This window comes from Nothobranchius furzeri, chromosome 5 (genome assembly GCF_043380555.1).
Source record: "Nothobranchius furzeri strain GRZ-AD chromosome 5, NfurGRZ-RIMD1, whole genome shotgun sequence".
Classification (NCBI taxonomy): Eukaryota; Metazoa; Chordata; class Actinopteri; order Cyprinodontiformes; family Nothobranchiidae; genus Nothobranchius; species Nothobranchius furzeri.
Genome location: NC_091745.1, coordinates 21,702,004 through 21,716,259, shown reverse-complemented (window position 1 = coordinate 21,716,259; position 14,256 = coordinate 21,702,004).

Sequence of the window (14,256 nt, the reverse complement as noted above, 5' to 3'; positions counted from 1 at the left end):
CTGATTGAGGGCCTTCTGGAGAGAGGCCCAAGCAAGACGCACCACGAGGAGCGTCTTGCCACATGTCAACAATGGGTCTTACTGAGGGCCTCCAGGAGAGAAGCCCAACTAAGACGCGCCCCGAGGAGCTTCTTGCCACATGTCACCTCTGGTTCTGACTGAGCGCCTCCAGGAGAGAGGCCCAAGCAAGACGCGCCCCGAGGAGCGTCTTGACACATGTCAACACTGGGTCTGACAGAGGGCCTCCAGTAGAGGGGCCCAAGAAAGACGCGCCCCGAGGAGTGTCTTGCCACATGTCACCACTGGGTCTGACTGAGCGCCTCCAGGAGAGAGGCCCAGGCAAGACGCGCCCCGAGGAGCGTCAGGCCACATGTCACTACTCAGTCTGACTGAGCGCCTCCAGGAGAGAGGCCCAAGCAAGACGCGCCCCGAGGAGCGTCTTGCCACGTGTCAACACTGGGTCTGATTGAGGGCCTTCTGGAGAGAGGCCCAAGCAAGACGCACCACGAGGAGCGTCTTGCCACATGTCAACAATGGGTCTTACTGAGGGCCTCCAGGAGAGAGGCCCAAGCAAGACGCACCACGAGGAGCGTCTTGCCACATGTCAACAATGGTTCTTACTGAGGGCCTCCAGGAGAGAAGCCCAAGCAAGACGCGCCCCGAGGAGCTTCTTGCCACATGTCAGCACTCGGTCTGACTGAGCGCCTCCAGTAGAGAGGCCAAAGAAAGACGCGCCCCGAGGAGCGTCTTGACACATGTCAACACTGGGTCTGACAGAGGGCCTCCATGAGAGAGGCCCAAGCAAGACGCGCCCCGAGGAGTGTCTTGCCACATGTCAACACTGGGTCTGACAGAGGGCCTCCAGGAGAGAGGCCCAAGCAAGACGCGCCCCGAGGAGTGTCTTGCCACATGTCACCACTTGGTCTGACTGAGCGCCTCCAGGAGAGAGGCCCAAGCAAGAAGCGCCCCGAGGAGCGTCTTGCCACGTGTCAACACTCGGTCTGATTGAGGGCCTTCTGGAGAGAGGCCCAAGCAAGACGCGCCCCGAGGAGCGTCTTGCCACATGTCAACAATGGTTCTTACTGAGGGCCTCCAGGTGAGAAGCCCAAGCAAGACGCGCCCCGAGGAGCTTCTTGCCACATGTCAGCACTCGGTCAGACTGAGCGCCTCCAGGAGAGAGGCCAAAGCAAGACGCCCCCCGAGGAGCATCTTGACACATGTCAACACTGGGTCTGTCTGAGCGCCTCCAGGAGAGAAGCCCAAGCAAGGTGCGCCCCGAGGAGTGTCTTGCCAAATGTCAGCACTCGGTCTGACTGAGCGTCTCCAGGAGAGAGGCCCAAGCAAGACGCGCCCCGAGGAGCGTCTTGCCACATGTCAACAATGGGTCTGACTGAGGGCCTCCAGGAGAGAAGCCCAAGCAAGACGCGCCCCGAGGAGCGTCTTGTCACATGTCAACACTGGGTCTGTCTGAGCGCCTCCAGGAGAGAAGCCCAAGCAAGACGCGCCCCGAGGAGTGTCTTGCCAAATGTCAGCACTCGGTCTGACTGAGCGCCTCCAGGAGAGAGGCCCAAGCAAGACGCGCCCCGAGGAGCGTCTTGCCACATGTCAACAATGGGTCTGACTGAGGGCCTCCAGGAGAGAAGCCCAAGCAACACGCGGCCCGAGGAGCGTCTTGCCACATATCAGCACTCGGTCTGACTGAGCGCCTCCAGGAGAGAGGCCAAAGCAAGACGCGCCCCGAGGAGCGTCTTGACACATGTCAACACTGGGTCTGACAGAGGGCCTCCATGAGAGAGGCCCAAGCAAGACGTGCCCCGAGGAGTGTCTTGCCACATGTCAACACTGGGTCTGACAGAGGGCCTCCATGAGAGAGGCCCAAGCAAGACGTGCCCCGAGAAGTGTCTTGCCACATGTCACCACTTGGTCTGACTGAGCGCCTCCAGGAGAGAGGCCCAAGCAACACGCGCCCCGAGGAGCGTCAGACCGCATGTCACTACTCATTCTGACTGAGCGCCTCCAGGAGAGAGGCCCAAGCAAGACGCGCCCCGAGGAGCGTCTTGCCACGTGTCAACACTGGGTCTGATTGAGGGCCTTCTGGAGAGAGGCCCAAGCAAGACGCGCCCCGAGGAGCTTCTTGCCACATGTCACCACTTGGTCTGACTGAGCGCCTCCAGGAGAGAGGCCCAAGCAACACGCGCCCTGAGGAGCGTCAGGCCACATGTAACTACTCAGTCTGACTGAGCGCCTCCAGGAGAGAGGCCCAAGCAAGACGCGCCCCGAGGAGCGTCTTGACACATGTCAACAATGGGTCTTACTGAGGGCCTCCAGGAGAGAAGCCCAAGCAAGACGCGCCCCGAGGAGTGTCTTGCCACATGTCAACACTGGGTCTGACAGAGGGCCTCCAGGAGAGAGGCCCAAGCAAGACGCGCCCCGAGGAGTGTCTTGCCACATGTCACCACTTGGTCTGACTGAGCGCCTCCAGGAGAGAGGCCCAAGCAAGACGCGCCCCGAGGAGCGTCTTGCCACATGTCAACAATGGTTCTTACTGAGGGCCTCCAGGTGAGAAGCCCAAGCAAGACGCGCCCCGAGGAGCTTCTTGCCACATGTCAGCACTTGGTCAGACTGAGCGCCTCCAGGAGAGAGGCCAAAGCAAGACGCCCCCCGAGGAGCGTCTTGACACATGTCAACACTGGGTCTGACAGAGGGCCTCCATGAGAGAGGCCCAAGCAAGACGCGCCCCGAGGAGTGTCTTGCCAAATGTCAACACTGGGTCTGACTGAGCGCCTCAGGGAGAGAGGTCCAAGCAAGACGCGCCCCGAGGAGCGTCTTGCCTCATGTCACTACTCGGTCTGACTGAGCGCCTCAGGGAGAGAGGTCCAAGCAGGACGCGCCCCGAGGAGCGTCTTGCCACATGTCAACACTGGATCTGACTGAGTGCCTCCATGAGAGAAGCCCCAGCAAGACGCGCCCCGAGGAGCGTCTTGCCACATGTCACTACTCGGTCTGTTTGAGCGCCTCCAGGAGAGAGGCCCAAGCAAGACACGCCCCGAGGAGCGTCTTGACACATGTCAACACTGGGTCTGACTGAGGGCCTCCATGAGAGAAGCCCAAGCAAGACGCGCCCCGAGGAGCGTCTTGCCACATGTCAACACTGGGTCTGATTGAGGGCCTTCTGGAGAGAGGCCCAAGCAAGACGCGCCCCGAGGAGCGTCTTGCCACATGTATACAATGGGTCTGACTGAGGGCCTCCAGGAGAGAAGCCCAAGCAAGACGCGCCCCGTGGAGCGTCTTGCCACATGTCACCTCTGGTTCTGACTGAGCGCCTCCAGGAGAGAGGCCCAAGCAAGACGTGCCCCGAGGAGCGTCTTGCCACATGTCAACACTGGGTCTGACACAGGGCCTCCATGAGAGAGGCCCAAGCAAGACGCGCCCCGAGGAGCGTCTTGCGACATGTCACTACTCGGTCTAACTGAGCGCCTCCAGGAGAGAGGTCCAAACAAGACGCGCCCCGAGGAGCGTCTTGCCACATGTCACTACTCGGTCTGACTGAGCGCCTCCAGGAGAGAGGCCCAAGCAAGACGTGCCCCGAGGAGCGTCTTGCCACATGTCAACAATGGGTCTGACTGAGGGCCTCCAGGAGAGAAGCCCAAGCAAGACGCGCCCCGTGGAGCGTCTTGCCACATGTCAACACTGGGTCTGACTGAGTGCCTCCAGGAGAGAGGCCCAAGCAAGACGCGCCCCGAGGAGCGTCTTGCCACATGTCAACAATGGGTCTGACTGAGGGCCTCCAGGAGAGAAGCCCAAGCAAGACGCGCCCCGTGGAGCGTCTTGCCACATGTCAACACTGGGTCTTATTGAGGGCCTTCTGGAGAGAGGCCCAAGAAATACGCGCCCCGAGGAGCGTCTTGCCACATGTCAACAATGGGTCTTACTGAGGGCCTCCAGGAGAGAGGCCCAAGCAAGATGCGCCCGGAGGAGCGTCTTGCCACATGTCAACACTGGGTCTGACAGAGGACCTCCAGGAGAGAGGCCCAAGCAAGACGCGCCCCGAGGAGCGTCTTGCCACATGTCACCTCTGGTTCTGACTGAGCACCTCCAGGAGAGAAGCCCAAGCAAGACGCGCCCCGAGGAGCGTCTTGCCACATGTCAACACTGGGTCTGACTGAGTGCCTCCAGGAGAGAGGCCCAAGCAAGACGCGCCCCGAGGAGCGTCTTGCCACATGTCAACAATGGGTCTGACTGAGGGCCTCCAGGAGAGAAGCCCAAGCAAGACGCGCCCCGTGGAGCGTCTTGCCACATGTCAACACTGGGTCTTATTGAGGGCCTTCTGGAGAGAGGCCCAAGAAATACGCGCCCCGAGGAGCGTCTTGCCACATGTCAACAATGGGTCTTACTGAGGGCCTCCAGGAGAGAGGCCCAAGCAAGATGCGCCCGGAGGAGCGTCTTGCCACATGTCAACACTGGGTCTGACAGAGGACCTCCAGGAGAGAGGCCCAAGCAAGACGCGCCCCGAGGAGCGTCTTGCCACATGTCACCTCTGGTTCGGACTGAGCACCTCCAGGAGAGAGGCCCAAGCAAGACGCGCCCCGAGGAGCGTCTTGCCACAAGTCAACAATGGGTCTGACTGAGGGCCTCCACGAGAGAAGCCCAAGCAAGACGCGCCCCGTGGAGCGTCTTGACACATGTCAACACTGGGTCTGACAGAGGGCCTCCAGGAGAGGGGCCCAAGAAAGACGCGCCCCGAGGAGTGTCTTGCCACATGTCACCACTGGGTCTGACTGAGCGCCTCCAGGAGAGAGGCCCAGGCAAGACGCGCCCCGAGGAGCGTCAGGCCACATGTCACTACTCAGTCTGACTGAGCGCCTCCAGGAGAGAGGCCCAAGCAAGACGCGCCCCGAGGAGCGTCTTGCCACGTGTCAACACTGGGTCTGATTGAGGGCCTTCTGGAGAGAGGCCCAAGCAAGACGCACCACGAGGAGCGTCTTGCCACATGTCAACAATGGGTCTTACTGAGGGCCTCCAGGAGAGAAGCCCAACTAAGACGCGCCCCGAGGAGCTTCTTGCCACATGTCAGCACTCGGTCTGACTGAGCGCCTCCAGGAGAGAGGCCAAAGCAAGACGCGCCCCGAGGAGCGTCTTGACACATGTCATTACTGGGTCTGACAGAGGGCCTCCATGAGAGAGGCCCAAGCAAAACGCGCCCCGAGGAGTGTCTTGCCACATGTCAACACTGGGTCTGACAGAGGGCCTCCAGGAGAGAGGCCCAAGCAAGACGCGCCCCGAGGAGTGTCTTGCCACATGTCACCACTTGGTCTGACTGAGCGCCTCCAGGAGAGAGGCCCAAGCAACACGCGGCCCGAGGAGCGTCTTGCCACATGTCAGCACTCGGTCTGACTGAGCGCCTCCAGGAGAGAGGCCAAAGCAAGACGCGCCCCGAGGAGCGTCTTGACACATGTCAACACTGGGTCTGACAGAGGGCCTCCATGAGAGAGGCCCAAGCAAGACGCGCCCCGAGGAGTGTCTTGCCACATGTCAACACTGGTTCTGACAGAGGGCCTCCAGGAGAGAGGCCCAAGCAAGACGTGCCCCGAGAAGTGTCTTGCCACATGTCACCACTTGGTCTGACTGAGCGCCTCCAGGAGAGAAGCCCAAGCAAGACGCGCCCCGAGGAGCTTCTTGCCACATGTCAGCACTCGGTCTGACTGAGCGCCTCCAGGAGAGAGGCCAAAGCAAGACGCGCCCCGAGGAGCGTCTTGACACATGTCAACACTGGGTCTGACAGAGGGCCTCCATGAGAGAGGCCCAAGCAAGACGCGCCCCGAGGAGTGTTTTGCCACATGTCAACACTGGGTCTGACAGAGGGCCTCCAGGAGAGAGGCCCAAGCAAGACGCGCCCCGAGGAGTGTCTTGCCACATGTCACCACTTGGTCTGACTGAGCGCCTCCAGGAGAGAGGCCCAAGCAAGACGCGCCCCGAGGAGCGTCTTGCCACGTGTCAACACTGGGTCTGATTGAGGGCCTTCCGGAGAGAGGCCCAGGCAAGACGCGCCCCGAGGAGCGTCTTGCCACATGTCAACAATGGTTCTTACTGAGGGCCTCCAGGTGAGAAGCCCAAGCAAGACGCGCCCCGAGGAGCTTCTTGCCACATGTCAGCACTCGGTCAGACTGAGCGCCTCCAGGAGAGAGGCCAAAGCAAGACGCCCCCCGAGGAGCGTCTTGACACATGTCAACACTGGGTCTGACAGAGGGCCTCCATGAGAGAGGCCCAAGCAAGACGCGCCCCGAGGAGTGTCTTGCCAAATGTCAACACTGGGTCTGACTGAGCGCCTCAGGGAGAGAGGTCCAGGCAAGACGCGCCCCGAGGAGCGTCTTGCCACATGTCACTACTCGGTCTGACTGAGCGCCTCAGGGAGAGAGGTCCAAGCAAGACGCGCCCCGAGGAGCGTCTTGCCACATGTCAACACTGGATCTGACTGAGTGCCTCCATGAGAGAAGCCGCAGCAAGACGCGCCCCGAGGAGCGTCTTTCCACATGTCACTACTCGGTCTGTTTGAGCGCCTCCAGGAGAGAGGCCCAAGCAAGACGCGCCCCGAGGAGCGTCTTGCCACATGTCAACACTGGGTCTGATTGAGGGCCTTCTGGAGAGAGGCCCAAGCAAGACGCGCCCCGAGGAGCGTCTTGCCACATGTATACAATGGGTCTGACTGAGGGCCTCCAGGAGAGAAGCCCAAGCAAGACGCGCCCCGTGGAGCGTCTTGCCACATGTCACCTCTGGTTCTGACTCAGCGCCTCCAGGAGAGAGGCCCAAGCAAGACGTGCCCCGAGGAGCGTCTTGCCACATGTCAACACTGGGTCTGACACAGGGCCTCCATGAGAGAGGCCCAAGCAAGACGCGCCCCGAGGAGCGTCTTGCCACATGTCAACAATGGGTCTGACTGAGGGCCTCCAGGAGAGAAGCCCAAGCAAGATGCGCCCCGTGGAGCGTCTTGCCACATGTCAACACTGGGTCTGACTGAGCGCCTCCAGGAGAGAGGCCCAAGCAATACGCGCCCCGAGGAGCGTCTTGCCACATGTCACTACTCGGTCTGACTGAGCGCCTCCAGGAGAGAGGCCCAAGCAAGACGTGCCCCGAGGAGCGTCTTGCCACATGTCAACAATGGGTCTGACTGAGGGCCTCCAGGAGAGAAGCCCAAGCAAGATGCGCCCCGTGGAGCGTCTTGCCACATGTCAACACTGGGTCTGACTGAGCGCCTCCAGGAGAGAGGCCCAAGCAATACGCGCCCCGAGGAGCGTCTTGCCACATGTCAACAATGGGTCTGACTGAGGGCCTCCAGGAGAGAAGCCCAAGCAAGACGCGCCCCGTGGAGCGTCTTGCCACATGTCAACACTGGGTCTTATTGAGGGCCTTCTGGAGAGAGGCCCAAGCAATACGCGCCCCGAGGAGCGTCTTGCCACATGTCAACAATGGCTCTTACTGAGGGCCTCCAGGAGAGAGGCCCAAGCAAGATGCGCCCGGAGGAGCGTCTTGCCACATGTCAACACTGGGTCTGACAGAGGGCCTCCAGGAGAGAGGCCCAAGCAAGACGCGCCCCGAGGAGCGTCTTGCCACATGTCACCTCTGGTTCTGACTGAGCGCCTCCAGGAGAGAGGCCCAAGCAAGACGCGCCCCGAGGAGCGTCTTGCCACAAGTCAACAATGGGTCTGACTGAGGGCCTCCAGGAGAGAAGCCCAAGCAAGACGCGCCCCGTGGAGCGTCTTGACACATGTCAACACTGGGTCTGACAGAGGGCCTCCAGGAGAGGGGCCCAAGAAAGACGCGCCCCGAGGAGTGTCTTGCCACATGTCACCACTGGGTCTGACTGAGCGCCTCCAGGAGAGAGGCCCAGGCAAGACGCGCCCCGAGGAGCGTCAGGCCACATGTCACTACTCAGTCTGACTGAGCGCCTCCAGGAGAGAGGCCCAAGCAAGACGCGCCCCGAGGAGCGTCTTGCCACGTGTCAACACTGGGTCTGATTGAGGGCCTTCTGGAGAGAGGCCCAAGCAAGACGCACCACGAGGAGCGTCTTGCCACATGTCAACAATGGGTCTTACTGAGGGCCTCCAGGAGAGAGGCCCAAGCAAGACGCACCACGAGGAGCGTCTTGCCACATGTCAACAATGGTTCTTACTGAGGGCCTCCAGGAGAGAAGCCCAAGCAAGACGCGCCCCGAGGAGCTTCTTGCCACATGTCAGCACTCGGTCTGACTGAGCGCCTCCAGGAGAGAGCCCAAAGCAAGACGCGCCCCGAGGAGCGTCTTGACACATGTCAACACTGGGTCTGACAGAGGGCCTCCATGAGAGAGGCCCAAGCAAGACGCGCCCCGAGGAGTGTCTTGCCACATGTCAACACTGGGTCTGACAGAGGGCCTCCAGGAGAGAGGCCCAAGCAAGACGCGCCCCGAGGAGTGTCTTGCCACATGTCACCACTTGGTCTGACTGAGCGCCTCCAGGAGAGAGGCCCAAGCAAGACGCGCCCCGAGGAGCGTCTTGCCACGTGTCAACACTCGGTCTGATTGAGGGCCTTCTGGAGAGAGGCCCAAGCAAGACGCGCCCCGAGGAGCGTCTTGCCACATGTCAACAATGGTTCTTACTGAGGGCCTCCAGGTGAGAAGCCCAAGCAAGACGCGCCCCGAGGAGCTTCTTGCCACATGTCAGCACTCGGTCAGACTGAGCGCCTCCAGGAGAGAGGCCAAAGCAAGACGCCCCCCGAGGAGCATCTTGACACATGTCAACACTGGGTCTGACAGAGGGCCTCCATGAGAGAGGCCCAAGCAAGACGCGCCCCGAGGAGTGTCTTGCCAAATGTCAACACTGGGTCTGACTGAGCGCCTCAGGGAGAGAGGTCCAAGCAAGACGCGCCCCGAGGAGCGTCTTGCCACATGTCACTACTCGGTCTGACTGAGCGCCTCAGCGAGAGAGGTCCAAGCAAGACGCGCCCCGAGGAGCGTCTTGCCACATGTCAACACTGGATCTGACTGAGTGCCTCCATGAGAGAAGCCCCAGCAAGACGCGCCCCGAGGAGCGTCTTGCCACATGTCACTAGTCAGTCTGTTTGAGCGCCTCCAGGAGAGAGGCCCAATTAAGACACGCCCCGAGGAGCGTCTTGACACATGTCAACACTGGGTCTGACTGAGGGCCTCCATGAGAGAAGCCCAAGCAAGACGCGCCCCGAGGAGCGTCTTGCCACATGTCAACACTGGGTCTGATTGAGGGCCTTCTGGAGAGAGGCCCAAGCAAGACGCGCCCCGAGGAGCGTCTTGCCACATGTATACAATGGGTCTTACTGAGGGCCTCCAGGAGAGAGGCCAGAGCAAGATGCGCCCGGAGGAGCGTTTTGCCACATGTCAACACTGGGTCTGACAGAGGGCCTCCAGGAGAGAGGCCCAAGCAAGACGCACCCCGAGGAGCGTCTTGCCACATGTCACCTCTGGTTCTGACTGAGCGCCTCCAGGAGAGAGGCCCAAGCAAGACGCGCCCCGAGGAGCGTCTTGCCACATGTCAACACTGGGTCTGACAGAGGGCCTCCATGAGAGAGGCCCAAGCAAGACGCGCCCCGAGGAGCGTCTTGCGACATGTCACTACTAGGTCTAACTGAGCGCCTCCAGGAGAGAGGTCCAAGCAAGACGCGCCCCGAGGAGCGTCTTGCCACATGTCACTACTCGGTCTGACTGAGCGCCTCCAGGAGAGAGGCCCAAGCAAGACGTGCCCCGAGGAGCGTCTTGCCACATGTCAACAATGGGTCTGACTGAGGGCCTCCAGGAGAGCAGCCCAAATAAGACGCGCCCCGTGGAGCGTCTTGCCACATGTCAACACTGGGTCTGACTGAGCGCCTCCAGGAGAGAGGCCCAAGCAAGACGCGCCCCGAGGAGCGTCTTGCCACATGTCAACAATGGGTCTGACTGAGGGCCTCCAGGAGAGAAGCCCAAGCAAGACGCGCCCCGTGGAGCGTCTTGCCACATGTCAACACTGGGTCTGACAGAGGGCCTCCATGAGAGAGGCCCAAGCAAGACGCGCCCCGAGGAGCGTCTTGCGACATGTCACTACTCGGTCTAACTGAGCGCCTCCAGGAGAGAGGTCCAAGCAAGACACGCCCCGAGGAGCGTCTTGCCACATGTCACTACTCGGTCTGACTGAGCGCCTCCAGGAGAGAAGCCCAAGCAAGACGTGCCCCGAGGAGCGTCTTGCCACATGTCAAAAATGGGTCTGACTGAGGGCCTCCAGGAGAGAAGCCCAAGCAAGAAGCGCCCCGAGGAGCGTCTTGCCACATGTCAACACTGGGTCTGACTGAGCGCCTCCAGGAGAGAGGCCCAAGCAAGACACGCCCCGAGGAGCGTCTTGACACATGTCAACACTGGGTCTGACTGAGGGCCTCCATGCGAGAAGCCCAAGCAAGACGCGCCCCGAGGAGAGTCTTGCCACATGTCAACACTGAGTCTGACAGAGGGCATCCAGGAGAGAGGCCCAAGCAATACGCGCCCCGAGGAGCGTCTTGCCACATGTCAACAATGGGTCTGACTGAGGGCCTCCAGGAGAGAAGCCAAAGCAAGACGCGCCCCGAGGAGCTTCTTTCCACATGTCAACAATGGGTCTTACTGAGGGCCTCCATGAGAGAAGCCCAAGCAAGACGCGCCCCGAGGAGTGTCTTGCCACATGTCAACACTGTGTCTGACTGAGCGCCTCCAGGAGAGAGGCCCAAGCAAGACGCGCCCCGAGGAGCGTCTTGCCACGTGTCAACACTGGGTCTGACTTAGCGCCTCCAGGAGAGAGGCCCAAGCAAGATGCGCCTCGAGGAGCGTTTTGCCACGTGTCACCACTGGGTCTAACTGAGCTCCTCCAGGAGAGAGGCCCAAGCAAGACGCGCCCCGAGGAGCGTCTTGCCAAATGTCACTACTCGGTCTGACTGAGCGCCTCCAGGAGGGAGGTCCAAGCAAGACGCGCCCCGAGGAGCGTCTTGCCACATTTCACTACTCGGTCTGACTGAGCGCCTCCAGGAGAGAGGCCCAAGCAAGACGTGCCCCGAGGAGCGTCTTGCCACATGTCAACAATGGGTCTTACTGAGGGCCTCCAGGAGAGAAGCCCAAGCAAGACGCGCCCCGAGGAGAGTCTTGCCACATCTCAACACTCGGTCTGACTGAGGGCATTCAGGAGAGAGGCCCAAGCAATGAGCGCCCCGAGGAGCGTCTTGCCTTCTGTCAGCACTCGGTCTTACTGAGCGCCTCCAGGAGAGAGGCCCAAGCAAGACGCGCCCCGAGGAGAGTCTTGCCACATGTCAACAATGGGTCTGACTGAGGGCCTCCAGGAGAGAGGCCCAAGCAAGACGCACCCCGAGGAGCGTCTTGCCACATGTATACAATGGGTCTTACTGAGGGCCTCCAGGAGAGAGGCCCAAGCAAGACGCGCCCCGAGGAGAGTCTTGCCACATGTCAACACTGGGTCTGACAGAGGGCCTCCAGGAGAGAGGCCCAAGCAAGACGCACCCCGAGGAGCGTCTTGCCACATGTCACCTCTGGTTCTGACTGAGCGCCTCCAGGAGAGAGGCCCAAGCAAGACGCGCCCCGAGGAGCGTCTTGCCACATGTCAACACTGGGTCTGACAGAGGGCCTCCATGAGAGAGGCCCAAGCAAGACGCGCCCCGAGGAGCGTCTTGCGACATGTCACTACTAGGTCTAACTGAGCGCCTCCAGGAGAGAGGTCCAAGCAAGACGCGCCCCGAGGAGCGTCTTGCCACATGTCACTACTCGGTCTGACTGAGCGCCTCCAGGAGAGAGGCCCAAGCAAGACGTGCCCCGAGGAGCGTCTTGCCACATGTCAACAATGGGTCTGACTGAGGGCCTCCAGGAGAGCAGCCCAAATAAGACGCGCCCCGTGGAGCGTCTTGCCACATGTCAACACTGGGTCTGACTGAGCGCCTCCAGGAGAGAGGCCCAAGCAAGACGCGCCCCGAGGAGCGTCTTGCCACATGTCAACAATGGGTCTGACTGAGGGCCTCCAGGAGAGAAGCCCAAGCAAGACGCGCCCCGTGGAGCGTCTTGCCACATGTCAACACTGGGTCTGACAGAGGGCCTCCATGAGAGAGGCCCAAGCAAGACGCGCCCCGAGGAGCGTCTTGCGACATGTCACTACTCGGTCTAACTGAGCGCCTCCAGGAGAGAGGTCCAAGCAAGACACGCCCCGAGGAGCGTCTTGCCACATGTCACTACTCGATCTGACTGAGCGCCTCCAGGAGAGAAGCCCAAGCAAGACGTGCCCCGAGGAGCGTCTTGCCACATGTCAAAAATGGGTCTGACTGAGGGCCTCCAGGAGAGAAGCCCAAGCAAGAAGCGCCCCGAGGAGCGTCTTGCCACATGTCAACACTGGGTCTGACTGAGCGCCTCCAGGAGAGAGGCCCAAGCAAGACACGCCCCGAGGAGCGTCTTGACACATGTCAACACTGGGTCTGACTGAGGGCCTCCATGAGAGAAGCCCAAGCAAGACGCGCCCCGAGGAGCGTCTTGCCACATGTCAACAATGGGTCTGACTGAGGGCCTCCAGGAGAGAAGCCAAAGCAAGACGCGCCCCGAGGAGCTTCTTTCCACATGTCAACAATGGGTCTTACTGAGGGCCTCCATGAGAGAAGCCCAAGCAAGACGCGCCCCGAGGAGTGTCTTGCCACATGTCAACACTGTGTCTGACTGAGCGCCTCCAGGAGAGAGGCCCAAGCAAGACGCGCCCCGAGGAGCGTCTTGCCACGTGTCAACACTGGGTCTGACTTAGCGCCTCCAGGAGAGAGGCCCAAGCAAGATGCGCCTCGAGGAGCTTCTTGCCACGTGTCACCACTGGGTCTAACTGAGCTCCTCCAGGAGAGAGGCCCAAGCAAGACGCGCCCCGAGGAGCGTCTTGCCAAATGTCACTACTCGGTCTGACTGAGCGCCTCCAGGAGGGAGGTCCAAGCAAGACGCGCCCCGAGGAGCGTCTTGCCACATTTCACTACTCGGTCTGACTGAGCGCCTCCAGGAGAGAGGCCCAAGCAAGACGTGCCCCGAGGAGCGTCTTGCCACATGTCAACAATGGGTCTTACTGAGGGCCTCCAGGAGAGAAGCCCAAGCAAGACGCGCCCAGAGGAGCGTCTTGCCACATGTCAACACTGGGTCTGACTGAGCGCCTCCAGGAGAGAGGCCCAAGCCAGACACGCCCCGAGGAGCGTCTTGACACATGTCAACACTGGGTCGGACTGAGGGCCTCCATGAGAGAAGCCCAAGCAAGACGCGCCCCGAGGAGAGTCTTGCCACATGTCAACACTCGGTCTGACAGTGGGCATTCAGGAGAGAGGCCCAAGCAATGAGCGCCCCGAGGAGCGTCTTGCCTTCTGTCAGCACTCGGTCTTACTGAGCGCCTCCAGGAGAGAGGCCCAAGCAAGACGCGCCCCGAGGAGCGTCTTGCCACATGTGAACACTGGGTCTGACAGAGGGCCTCAAGGAGAGAGGCCCAAGCAAGACGCGCCCCGAGGAGTGTCTTGCCACATGTCACCTCTGGTTCTGACTGAGCGCCTCCAGGAGAGAGGCCCAAGCAAGACGCGCCCCGAGGAGCGTCTTGTCACATGTCAACACTGGGTCTGTCTGAGCGCCTCCAGGAGAGAAGCCCAAGCAAGACGCGCCCCGAGGAGCGTCTTGTCAAATGTCAGCACTCGGTCTGACTGAGCGCCTCCAGGAGAGAGGCCCAAGCAAGACGCGCCCCGAGGAGCGTCTTGCCACATGTCAACAATGGGTCTGACTGAGGGCCTCCAGGAGAGAAGCCCAAGCAACACGCGGCCCGAGGAGCGTCTTGCCACATGTCAGCACTTGGTCTGACTGAGCACCTCCAGGAGAGAGATCAAAGCAAGACGCGCCCCGAGGAGCGTCTTGACACATGTCAACACTGGGTCTGACAGAGGGCCTCCATGAGAGAGGCCCAAGCAAGACGCGCCCCGAGGAGTGTCTTGCCACATGTCAACACTGGGTCTTACTGAGGGCCTCCAGGAGAGAGGCCCAAGCAAGATGCGCCCGGAGGAGCGTTTTGCCACATGTCAACACTGGGTCTGACAGAGGGCCTCCAGGAGAGAGGCCCAAGCAAGACGCACCCCGAGGAGCGTCTTGCCACATGTCACCTCTGGTTCTGACTGAGCGCCTCCAGGAGAGAGGCCCAAGCAAGACGCGCCCCGAGGAGCGTCTTGCGACATGTCACTACTAGGTCTAACTGAGCG